The sequence below is a fragment of the Elephantulus edwardii genome, unplaced genomic scaffold (genome assembly GCF_000299155.1).
Source record: "Elephantulus edwardii isolate Elephantulus edwardi_28Jun2011 unplaced genomic scaffold, EleEdw1.0 scaffold00221, whole genome shotgun sequence".
Taxonomy (NCBI): Eukaryota; Metazoa; Chordata; class Mammalia; order Macroscelidea; family Macroscelididae; genus Elephantulus; species Elephantulus edwardii.
This window is the reverse complement of record NW_006399971.1, coordinates 928,207-940,133: the sequence shown is the minus strand read 5'-3', so window position 1 is coordinate 940,133 and position 11,927 is coordinate 928,207. Positions and strand designations below refer to the sequence as shown.

General features: G+C 39.9%; 1 pseudogene; it reads left to right on the top strand.

Annotated features, from left to right (window-relative positions):
* The first annotated feature begins 4,890 nt into the window (after window positions 1-4,890).
* LOC102868321 lies at window positions 4,891-6,084 on the top strand (annotated as a pseudogene).
* Window positions 6,085-11,927: the final 5,843 nt, after the last annotated feature.

The following is an 11,927-nucleotide window of genomic DNA, read 5'->3' as shown; positions in this document are numbered from 1 at the left end:
ATACGCATAGGGAAAAAAAGAAAACAAACAGAAAAACTAATCCACTGCTGCTGAGTTGATTCTGGCTCATGGAAATCCTGTATGACAGAGCAGAACTTCCCCAAAGGGTTAAGGCTGTAATTTTTAAAGAAACAGAATGCCACCTCTTTGTTCTGAAGAACAGAAATTGGGTCCACACTGCTGACTTGTTTGGCAGCCAAGTGTTTAATCACTGAATTACCATAACATAGAAAAAATACCTCATTTAATTTCCTATGAGATTGGTATTAAACTATTTTAAAAAATGAGGAAACTAAAAAAAAATGAGGAAACTCATCACAACAAGATAAACAACCCAATTGAAAAATGGCCAGAATATGAACAGACACTTCACCAAAGAAGACATTCAGATGGCCAAGAAACACATGACAAGTGTTCAAAATCCCTAGCTCTAAGATGCAAATCAAAACAACTATGAGATATCATCTCAAACCAGTAAGAATAGCAAAATTTAACAGAACAGAAAACAACAAATGCTGGTGAGGTTGCGGAGAAACTGGAACCCTTATTTACTGCTGGTGGGAGTGTAAAATGGTGCAACCACTATGGATGGCAGTATAGCACTTTCTCAAAAAGTTGCAAATAGAAATACCATTGACTTAGCAATTACACTACTGGGAATATACCCTAAAGAAACCAGAGCTACCACTCAGATACATGCACAACGTGTTTTTCGCAGCTTTGTTCACAATAGCAAAGATCTGGAAATAACCTAAGTGCCCATCAACAAATGAATGGATAGAGAAGCTCTGGTATATTCACACAATGGGATACTATGCAGCATTGAAAAACAAGGAACTCATGAAATATTAAACAACATGGGTGACCCTGGAGGACATTATGCTGAGTGAAATACTCAAGTCACAAAAGGACAAATACTGCATAGTGCCACTGTTGTAAAGCGGGACTGACACTGGAGTTGGGGGCAACTAAGAGGGGATAAATAATGTGTACTGCATTGAAACAGATGAGGGAGAGCAATGTTTAAAAGGGATATATATTAGGTATTATTGGCATGACAAGAGTCCAGGATAAAAGCTGCACAGTGGAGTGTAATGGAGTGTATAACAATGAAATTTTTTTTTTCATTTTCAAAGAGAAAAGCAAATGGGGGAGGGGTGGGCAGGGAGGAAAGTGTGCAACTATGAATTAATGAATGGAAATACAAAGTCTGTTTCATTAAAACTAATAAAAGAATTAGTAAGATTATTCAAGAAGAGCTAAAATGCCACCTATCATTAAAAGAGAAAATTCTATTCGTGCCCATGAGGTATATATTAAAAATATGCCATATATTAGGTAACGAAGGAAAACATCTTCAATAAATTGTCAAAAACAGAAAGTTTATAAATATTCTCTGGCCAAGACAAAAATAAACTGGAAATTTTCAAGAAAAAAATAAACTACAAAACAACTCTTCAGTTTAAGGAGACAATTGAATCTCCAAATTCAGAAAATATAAATAAAATGAGCAACTGAGGTACAGTTAACATAAAATGTTAAACTTTTTAAAAAATGTAAAGAAAATGAATCCAAGAACCCTACCAAAGTAAAAAAAGGAAACAAACAACAAAAATAACCTATCAAAACCTCAGAAAACACAAAGAATAAGTTAAGACAGAAACAAGTAAATTAAAAATCTGAGGACTGACTAAATGTGATGCAAGAAAAAATACATTGTTGTTATGTGTCATTGAGTTGACTGACTCATACCAACATTATGCACAATATCTCTGACTGCTGCTCTATCCTGAGCCAAACTCAGTTTCTTTACCCCAGTTCTGTGTCAATCCATCTCATCCAGGGTCTTCCTCTCCGGCATTGTCCCTGCACCCTTCCAAACATGATATCCTTCTCCAAGGACTGGTCCCTTCTGGCAACATGCCTAAAGTATATGAGACAGAGCCCAAAACCACTGCCTCCAAGTAGCAGCTTGGTTTCATCCTCTCCTGTTTGTTCTTTTGGTAGTCCATGGAATGTATGTTCAACACTCTTCTCCAGCACCACAACAATCATTTCACCTGTCATCTTTCATCTTTCATCTTTGTTTAGCTCTCTGATGCTCAGCAAGTAAGTACTTGCAAAGACCATGGTTTGGACCAGGCACACCTTAGTCTCTAGACTGACATTCTTTAATCTTTAGCACACTTGGAGAGGTCCCTGACAGCAGATTTTCCTAATACAATGCATCTTTTGATTTCCTGACTGCTGGTGCCAAGGGTGTTTACTATGAACCCAGTAAGCTCTAATTGTTAACAATCTCAATCTCTTCTCCATCATGGTGCTGCCAATTGGCCCAGTGGTGAAAATCTTTGTCTTCTTGATGTTGAGCTTTAATCCATATTGAAGACTTCAGTCCTTGACCACCTTAATCAAGTGCTTCTGGCCTTCTTCAGTTTCAGCAAGCAAGGTTGTGTCATCTGCATAACACAGTTTGTTGATGAGTCTTCCTCTAAGCCTGATGCTACATTCCTCCTCATAAAATCCAGAATGCCAAATGATCTGTTCCATAGATAGATAGAAAAGGTATGGAGATAGGATACATCCTTGACACACTCCTTTCCTGATTTTGAACCGTACAGTGTTTTTTGCTCTATTCTGATGATTGCTTCCTGGTCCAATTATAGGTTTTGCATAAGCATAATCAGGTGTTCTGGGATTCCCATTCTTGTCAAGATTAGCCAAAATCTGTGATCCACATAGTCAAGTGCTTTTGCTTGCAGCCAAGACCCAAAAAATTTAAGTGGTAGATGACACAACCCTGCTTGCTGAAACTGAGGAGGATCTCACGCACTTGCTGCGAAGGGTCAAGGACTGCAGCCTTCAGTATGGACTAAGGCTCAACGTCAAGAAGCAAAGATTCTCACCACTGGACCAATTGGCAGGATCAGGATGGATGACGAAGAGATTGAGATTGTTCACAGCTTCAGTTTGCTCGGCTCCACAGTCAACACTCTTGGCACCAGCAGTCAGGAAATCAAAAAGCGTATCACGATGGGAAAGTCTGCTGTTAGGGACCTCTCAAAGGTACTCAGGAGCAACAGTGTCTCTCTGGAGACTAAGGTGCGCCTGATACAGGCCATGGTCTTTGCAATCGCTTGTTATGCATCAGAGAGTTGGACAATGACTAGGGAGGACAGAAAGAGAGTGGATGCTTTTGAGCTGTGGTGCTGGAGAAGAGTACTGAATGTACCATGGACTGCCAGGAAAACAAACAGATTCATCTTGGAGAGGATTAAACCAAGTTACTCCTTGGAGGCAAGGATTCTGGGGCTTCGTCTGACATACTTTGGACATGTTGCCAGGAGGGAGGGGTCCTTGGAGAGGGACATCATGCTTGGGAGGGTGGAGGGACGGCGCAGGAGGGGAAGACCCTCTATGAGATGGATTGACTCCGTGAGTGGGGTAATCGGGATGGGTGTGTCAGAGGCAGTGCGGTTGGCGCAGGATAGAGCAGGATTTAGGGCTGTTGTGCATAGGGTCGCTATGAGTCGCAAATGACTCGATGGCACATAACAACAACAACACTATAATAACAACTAGAAGAATTTCACAAACAACAGCATCAAAGAAAGTATGCTAAGAGTAAACTAATATTTAATTTTGCCCTCAAAACATTACCAATATTGTAGAATGAGTATAAGGATCCAAGAGGGGTGGGAAATTCTAGAAGCAGAAGGATGTGGATGTGCAGGGGGAAGAGGGGATTAATCATCAGGTTGTACAATTTGATGGGTGGGGGACGAGGGAAATTGAAAGAATTTGTTCAAATTTGCATTTGAATTTTGTAAATAAACTAGTAGCAAAACCCCCAACATTACCAATATAACTACACAACTGTGAGGAAGGAAGATATTTTATTTTCCCCAGATTACATGTCTCTCTACCTGGAAAACACAATTATTAGGGATACTAATTATTAGTTAAGTATGTAGACTTGGAACTTGAACATTAAAGGTAAAAAACCCCTCCATGATTGGGCAACGTTTCTGACTCCTGCTATTTCTTTTTTTTTTTTTTTTCTCATGGGAAAAAAAAAAAAAAACCAAAACAAACCTCTGTCAAGGAAATCTCAAAAATTCACTGCAGCCCTTAAGTTGAACTTACTAACAGCTGACCCTCCAGCAAATTTTTGAGAAGCTGTAAACAGAATAGGAGGATACTGCCTCTCTTTCTTCCTCAGAGTTGCTGGTGAATTGGAGCTGTCAGAATGACACCACCTCTGGGTTAGCAGTGCAATTTCTTATGGACTATGTCACCAAATCTCCCTATGTAAAACAGAACTGAAAAATATGTAAAGCACATATTGCTGTGTATCAACTGACCCTCCAGCGAGTTTTCAGAGGATGTTAATTGCACAGGAGGAGATTACTCACCTTTCTCCTGTTGAGTCACTGGTGGATTCTAACCATATGGCTTTGAGTTGGCCAAACAATTCCTTACCACTAAACCACCAGAGCTCCTTTGTAAAGCACATAGCATCAGGAATGGTCCATAATACAGGTTCAATGGCTGTTAGCTGTTATCATTACTATTCTTTTATATGTTAAGTAACATAGAGCTCTTTCTTCATTTCCTTAACAGGGCTTTCAAGTGATAGTTCAAACTTTCTTAGTATCTTAGAATACTTTTTCACCCTTTTCTAATTACTTAACATGTTGCCTTGAATTGATTCTGACTACTATGCCACTAAAGTTCTATCCCTAGTTGATTCTAAAATCTCATTGCTGTCAAGTCAACCCGTACATAGCTGATCCTCCAGTGGTTTTCTGAAGGCTGTAAAAACCCTTGGTACCGCCTGTCAGGGACACCCCTTCACTCCTGCCTGGAGGGACTTCCTGAACAAAGATAATGCTCAAAAGAATGACAAAATTTATTTCCAGGGTCCACAAGCTGGACCATGGACGTTTTTTGCACATAGGGACCAAGGCGTCACAAAGCATTGCTGCTCACCTAGATAACCAGGCTCCTTTTGAGAGTCCCAGAGCTATTTCTCGCACTAGTGAAAGTGACCCGGCCAAGCATGGGGAACAGCACGAGGGTCAACACTACAGCATTTCCCTCCAGGATTTGAAGACTGTATTTCCACATGGCCTACCTCATAGCTTTTCAATGCAGGTGAAGACATTCAATGACGCTTCCTTGATGGTAAGGAAACCAGTCCTAGAGCTTCTGCATTACTTGAAAAACATCAACTTTGCACATCCAGCGGTACTATATGTTCTCTATGGTGAAAAAGGAACAGGAAAAACCCTCAGTCTTTGCCATGTTCTTCATTTTTGTGCTAAACAGGATTGGCTGACACTGCATATTCCAGATGCTCATCATTGGGTGAAAAATTGTCATGATCTTCTGCAGTCTTCATACAACAAACAGCATTTAGATCAACCTTTAGAGGCTTCAGCCTGGCTAGAGAACTTCAAAACTTCAAATGAACGCTTGCTGAGCCAGATAAAAGTTCAAGAGAAGTATGTCTGGAACAAGCGAGAAAGCACAGAGAAAGGCAGTCCTCTGGGAGAAGTGGTTGAACACGGCATTACACAGGTGAGGAATGCTACAGATGCAGTTGGGATAATTCTGAAAGAGCTAAGGAAGCAGAGCTCTTCAGGTGTATTTCGCCTTCTGGTGGCAGTGGATGGAGTCAATGGTCTTTGGGGGAGGACCACACTGAACAGACAAGATAAAAGCCCGATTGCTCCAGAGGAACTAGCACTTACTTACAATCTGAGGAAAACAGTGAAAAATAATTGGTATGGAGGCGCCACTGTGTTGACTTTGAGCCAAACTGGTTCGCTCTTTAAGCCCCAGTCAGCATACCTACCCCAGGAGTTGCTTGGAAAGGAAGGATTTGATGCCCTGGATCCCTTTATTCCTATCCTGGTTTCTAACTACAACCCAAAAGAATTTGAAAGCTGTATTCAGTATTATTTGGAAAACAGTTGGCTTCAGCATGAAAAAGCTCATACAGAAGAAGGGATAAAGGAGCTACTCTTTCTAAGTAATGCAAATCCTGGGCAACTGGAGCGGCTTTGTGCCTACCTCTAGGCTCTGAGGACGGCACTTCTGGAAGACTCAAATCAGATGACAGCAGCCGAAGTCACAGCTGGTGTACCGCCCGTAATGGCAATGAGACAGCCTTGGTCCTGAAACTCATAGCAGCTAATTGGATATGGCTTTGCCATTTAAGATAATCATGGACCTTTTCCTTAAAAAAATAAAGTCAGATCTCTCTTTTTTATAAAAAACAAAAAACAAACCAACCCTTGGTACCAGAAATCAAGAAATAAGGAGATGCATTGCACTAGAAAAATCTGCAGTTAGGGACCTCTCTAAATTATTTAGAAGTAATGATGTCAGTTTGAGGACAAAAGTGCATCTGATTCGGGCCGTGGTCTTTCCGATCACTTGCTATGCATCTGAGATCTGGACTGAGAATAAGGATGACAGAAAAAGAATTGATGCCTTTGAGCTGTGGTGTTGCAGAAGAACACTGAACATCCCACGGATGGCCAAGAAAATGAACAGATATGTCTTGGAGAGGATATAGCAGAGTGCTCTATGGAGGCAGGAATTATGAGACTTCGCCTCACATACTTTGGGCATGTTGCTAGGAGGGCATTCCTTGGAGAAGGACATGATGCTGGGAAGGGTGAAGGAGAGGAAGACCCTCAACTAGGTAGACTAAGACAGTGATTGCTGCAATGAGAGCTTGTGTGTCAGGAAGTGTAAGGATGGCGCAGGATAGAACAGGGTTCAGATCTTTTTTTTGTTCATAGGGTCGCTTTGAGTCATACTTGACTTGAAATCACCCAACAACAACAACCACCACCACCACCCATGGATCAAAACTGCTTCATGGGATTCTTGGGCTGTAATATTTATAGAAGCATACTGCCACATCTCTCTGCCACAAAGACGCTAGTGAGTGTGAGCTACTGATCTTCCAGTTAGCAGTCTGGGTACTTTAACTAGTATGCCATTGAGGTTCTATCCCTAGTTGATTCTAAAATCTCATTGCTGTCAAGTAACCCGTATATAACTGACCCTCCAGTGGTTTTCTGAAGGCTATAAATAGTGTGGGAAGAGACTGGCCATCTTTCACCCAAGGAACTGCTGGTGGATTAGAACCGCTAGAGAAGCATGGCCTTTGGGTTAGCAGTGCAACTTCCTACAGGCTACCCTTCCAGCGGTCCCTAGGACTTATATAATTTTGGTCCTCATCAGGCTATGAGCAAGTGTTCCCAGGACCAAGACACCTGATAAGACCCAGATCTTTAGTATCTGTGACCAGAACTGGTCATAGTAGAAATCAAGAGCTTGTAGGGTAATGGGGAGAGGGTGTTGATCTGTTTTTACTAGGCTAAGCTGATATATTCCTTCTTGTCTTTGATACTCCCTGCTCTCCCTATAATAAATAAACTACTTCTACTGCACTTTTGGAAGCAGGAGTGACATCCACTTCCTGAATAACATGCCTCTGGAAACTATGAACTTTGATAAATGTTTATAGTTGTAGAGGGGCCTCAGGCCTTTTATTCATAGGGTCACTCTGAGTCATGCTCGACACAAAGGCAATCAACAACACTAACTGCACTTAACAACACAGGCCTTCATACCACACTGTGATACATTCTCCATAAGATGGTAGTAATTGTTTTTTGAACTGAAATAATTTGTTAAAAATATTGATTGAGCCAGACAACATTCAAGGTACTAACGATTCGGCAATTAGCAATGACAAAAATTCCATTCTCACGAAGAGGAGAAAAGACAACTAACATTAAAAAAATGGGTAAAATACTTAGTATTTAAGTAGTAATATGTGTATGGTGACAAATACAATCATAAAATAGAAATAGGAATTATGGTGGGTAAAGGGAGAAGTTTGCAGTTTTAAACAGTGTTATCAAGAAAGATTGAGAAGAATGGGGGTCCCAAAACACTTAATTGTGAGAATGTGAAACCTATACCTAGACCAAAAGGCTATTGTGTGAACAGAGCAAGGGAACACTACTGGTTTAAAATGAAGAAGAGAGTGTATCGGAGTTGTATTCTTTCTTCATACCTATTATATCTGTATGCTGAACAAATTATTCGAGAAGATGTCCTCTATGAAGAGAAATGTGGCATCAGGACTGGAGGGAGACTCATCAATAACCTGCATTATGGAGGTGACAAAACCTTGCTTGTGGTAAGTGAGGAGAACTTGAAGTACTTTTTGCTGAAGATTAAGGAAATGCAGCCTTCAATATGGATTGTATCTCAATGTCAAGAAAACAAAGATTCTTACCACTGGACCAATAGACAGTATCGTGATAAATGGAGAAGAGATTGAAACTATCAACTACTTTACCAGTTGTACCTGGATCCACAATTAACACCCTTGGTACCAGCAATCAGGAAATAAGGAGCCATATTGCAATAGGAAAGTCTACAGTTAGGGACCTCTCCAAGTTATTGAGGAGTAATGATGTCATTTTGAGGACTAAGGTGCATCTGATTTGGGCCATAGTCTTTTTGATCACTTGCTATGCATCTGAGAGCTGAAAAATTAATGATGACAGAAGAAGAATTGATGCCTTTGAGATGTAGCATTGGAAAAGGGAGCTAAATATCTCTTGGCCTGCCAAAAGATCAAATATGTCTTGGAGAGGGTGTAGCCTGAGTGCTCTCTGGAGGCAAGAATGATGAGGCCTGGTCTCACATACTTGGGCCATGTTGCTAGGAAGAGCTGTTCCTTGGAGAGGAACATGAGGCTTGGAAGGGTGGAGGGTCGGCAAAGGAGAGAAAGACTCTTTACCAGCTGTAATGACACAGTGACTGTCACAATGGGCTCTAGTGTATCAGGAAGCTTGAAGATGGCAAAGGATAGATCAGGGTTTAGATCTTTTGTTCATAGGGTTGCTATGATTTCTACTTGACTTGATGGTACTTAACAATACAATAACAACAACAACAATTTAAAGATTTAAAATTTAATCTCTGATGAGAAAGGAAACAAAAGAGAAGAGGTAAAGTAACTTTTCACTTGTTTTTAAATTAAGACCTGTGAGTCACAGGCGACTCAATGGCACATTAACAACAAAATGGCATTTTGCTAATGAGGTATTAATAAGTAAAACAAAATTAAACCAATATATTTGGGGGGGGAGTTGATGGCTATCACTACTGATTTCCTGTAAGTTTTTCTTTTAAAGCACAAGCTTACTCAAGTGAAAACAATGGATCAAGAAAAACTTTTTTAAATTTTTAAAAAATTTTTATTTTTTTTTAATTTATTTTTTATTTTATTTATTTATTTTATTATTTTTTTTTTAGAAAAACTTTGTAGGTTATCATGTGGCTAGGATGGACCCGTCCGTGCAGAAGGGTATTATGCTTGGAAGAGTAGAGGGACAGCGCAGGAGAGGAAGACCCCAGATGAGCTGGACTGAAACAGTAACTGGGGCAATGGGGGTTGGTGTGTTGGAATCAGCGAGACTCTCTTAGAATGGAGAAGGCTTCAGAGCTATTGTACATGGGGTTGCTACAGATCGCTGGCAACTCAATGGCATGTACAACAACATTACTATATTATTAGATAGAAAAAGATCCTTTGAGGGAATTTTAATTGCTTTGCTTACAGATTTTTCTGGATTTAAAGTACTCTTTATTTTAATATAAATAAACTATGCACCAAATATATACTGACCACTAGGTCCTTTTCCTAGTACTGGGAATACAATATAACAAGCACAGTTTCTCATGAAAATTTATATTCTAGTAGGGAAACAATAAAATAAGAAATAAAGAGAAAAGGTGGATTAGGAAAGAAGGAGAACAGGGAGGAGGTCTTATGGATTGAATCACTTGCTCGTTCATGGCTTTCCCGTCAGTTTCTGTTCTGACTTAACGTAATCCTTCATTGAGTTTTTGAGGCTGTAAATCGGAATGGGAAGAGACTGCCTATCTTTTACTGCAGAGCCGCTGATTCAAATTGTCTTGCAGCCTTTTGCAGCACATGATATGGACTACAATACCAGAGATCCTTGATGGATTATGTCCCCTCAAAATAAAATCCTAACCACAAATTTATGGTTGGAGGACCCCTAGTGGTGTAGTTTTTAAGGCACTGGCTGGCTGATAACCAACAGGTTTGCAGTTTAGCCCTGCCAGCTGCTTCTCAGAAAAGAGGTGACAGCTGGCCTCAGTAAATATTTATAGCTTTGGAAACACTACGGAAAAGTTCTGTTCTGTCAGAATCAACTGAACATCAACTCAAGAGTGTTAACAGGCTTGCTCACTCACTGCAGTTGAGTGGATTCTGATTCACAGGGGGGAAAGCACCTTGGTTTCCTAGCGCAATTTTCTTTTAGCAGTGTTTTCCTTGCACCTACCACCCCCAACCTATTTATAATTATTGCCAAACAATTCTTAATGCTTATACACTCAGCTTTCTGGCTCAATCCCACTCTCTTTACTTCCCTTTCATCATCCACAAATGCTGCCTCCTGCTTTTAACACAATTTCTTTTACTAAGAAGCTATCATTATTGTTTTGTCTCTTTCTTGTAATGAAATTCTTTATTTTATATTGTTATTCATATCTTACCTAGAATTTTAAATAGAACACTGTTTATTCTCTGTCAGAATTAATTAATATGTTCTTTAAAAAGGGAACTCTGGTGACACAATCTGTAAGGATTTATGCTGCTAACCCAAAAGTGACACTTCTCTGGCAGCTCAAATTCATCAAAAGTTCCTCAGAAGAAAGATGAGCAGTATATCCCAGACCACTTATAGCTTCTGAAAACCAGGTAGAGGGTTAGCAATGAATAGGTTCAAAGAATCTAAAAACTGACTAAAAGAAGTGTTGATACACTTCTAACCTAAAGGCTGTATCTCTGGCAACATGCCCAAGTATGTGAGGCAAGCCTCATCATTCTTGCCTCCAAAGAGCACTTTGGCTGCACCCTCTCCAAGACATATTTGTCTGTTCTTTTGGGCATCCATGGAATATTCAGTGCTCTTCTCCAAGATTATAGCTCAAAGGCTTCAATTCTTCTGCCATCCTTATATCATTATCCAGCTCTCAGGCGCATAACAAGTGATCAGTAAGATTATGGCATGAATCAGATGCACCTTAGTCCTCAAACAGACATCATTACTCCTCAATAATTTGGAGAAGTCCCTAACTGCTGGCTTTCCCACTTTTCTAAAGGGTCAATAAAATTGAAAAACCACAAGAAAATTTAACAAAAGAAAAAAAGAAAAAAATAACACAATTAAGAAATGACAGAGGTGACATCACAACAGAACCAGATGGAATTAAATCTATAATATCAGAGTATTATGAAAAGCTATACTCTGAGAAATAAGAAAACTTAAAGGAAATGGACAAATTATTTGAAACTCATGCCCTGCACAGATTGACAAAGATAGATGTAGAACACTTGAACACTTTTGAACATCAAAAAAAGAAAAAATCGAGCAGGTCATAAAAAAGATTCTCCCACCAAAAAAGTGCTGGACCAGATGCCTTCACAGCTGAATTCTATAAAACATTCAGAGCAGATCTATTATCAATTCTACTTAAATTATTTAAAAAAACAGGAAAAGAAGGAACAGTCCCAGAGACATTCCATGAAGCAAGCATAACCCTAAAACCCAAACCAGGCAAATATATTATCAAACAAGAAAATTGTTGTTGTTGTTGACTGCCTTCAAGTCGAGCACGATTCATAGCAACTCTGTGAACAAAAGGCCTGAAGCCCCTGTACAACTATCGACATTTACCAAAGTTCATGGAGTTTCTGGAGGCATGTTATTCAGGAATTGGATGCCACTCCTGCTTCCAAACCTGCCGTAGTATGTTATTGTTATGTGCCGTTGAGTCGCTTGCTATGTACA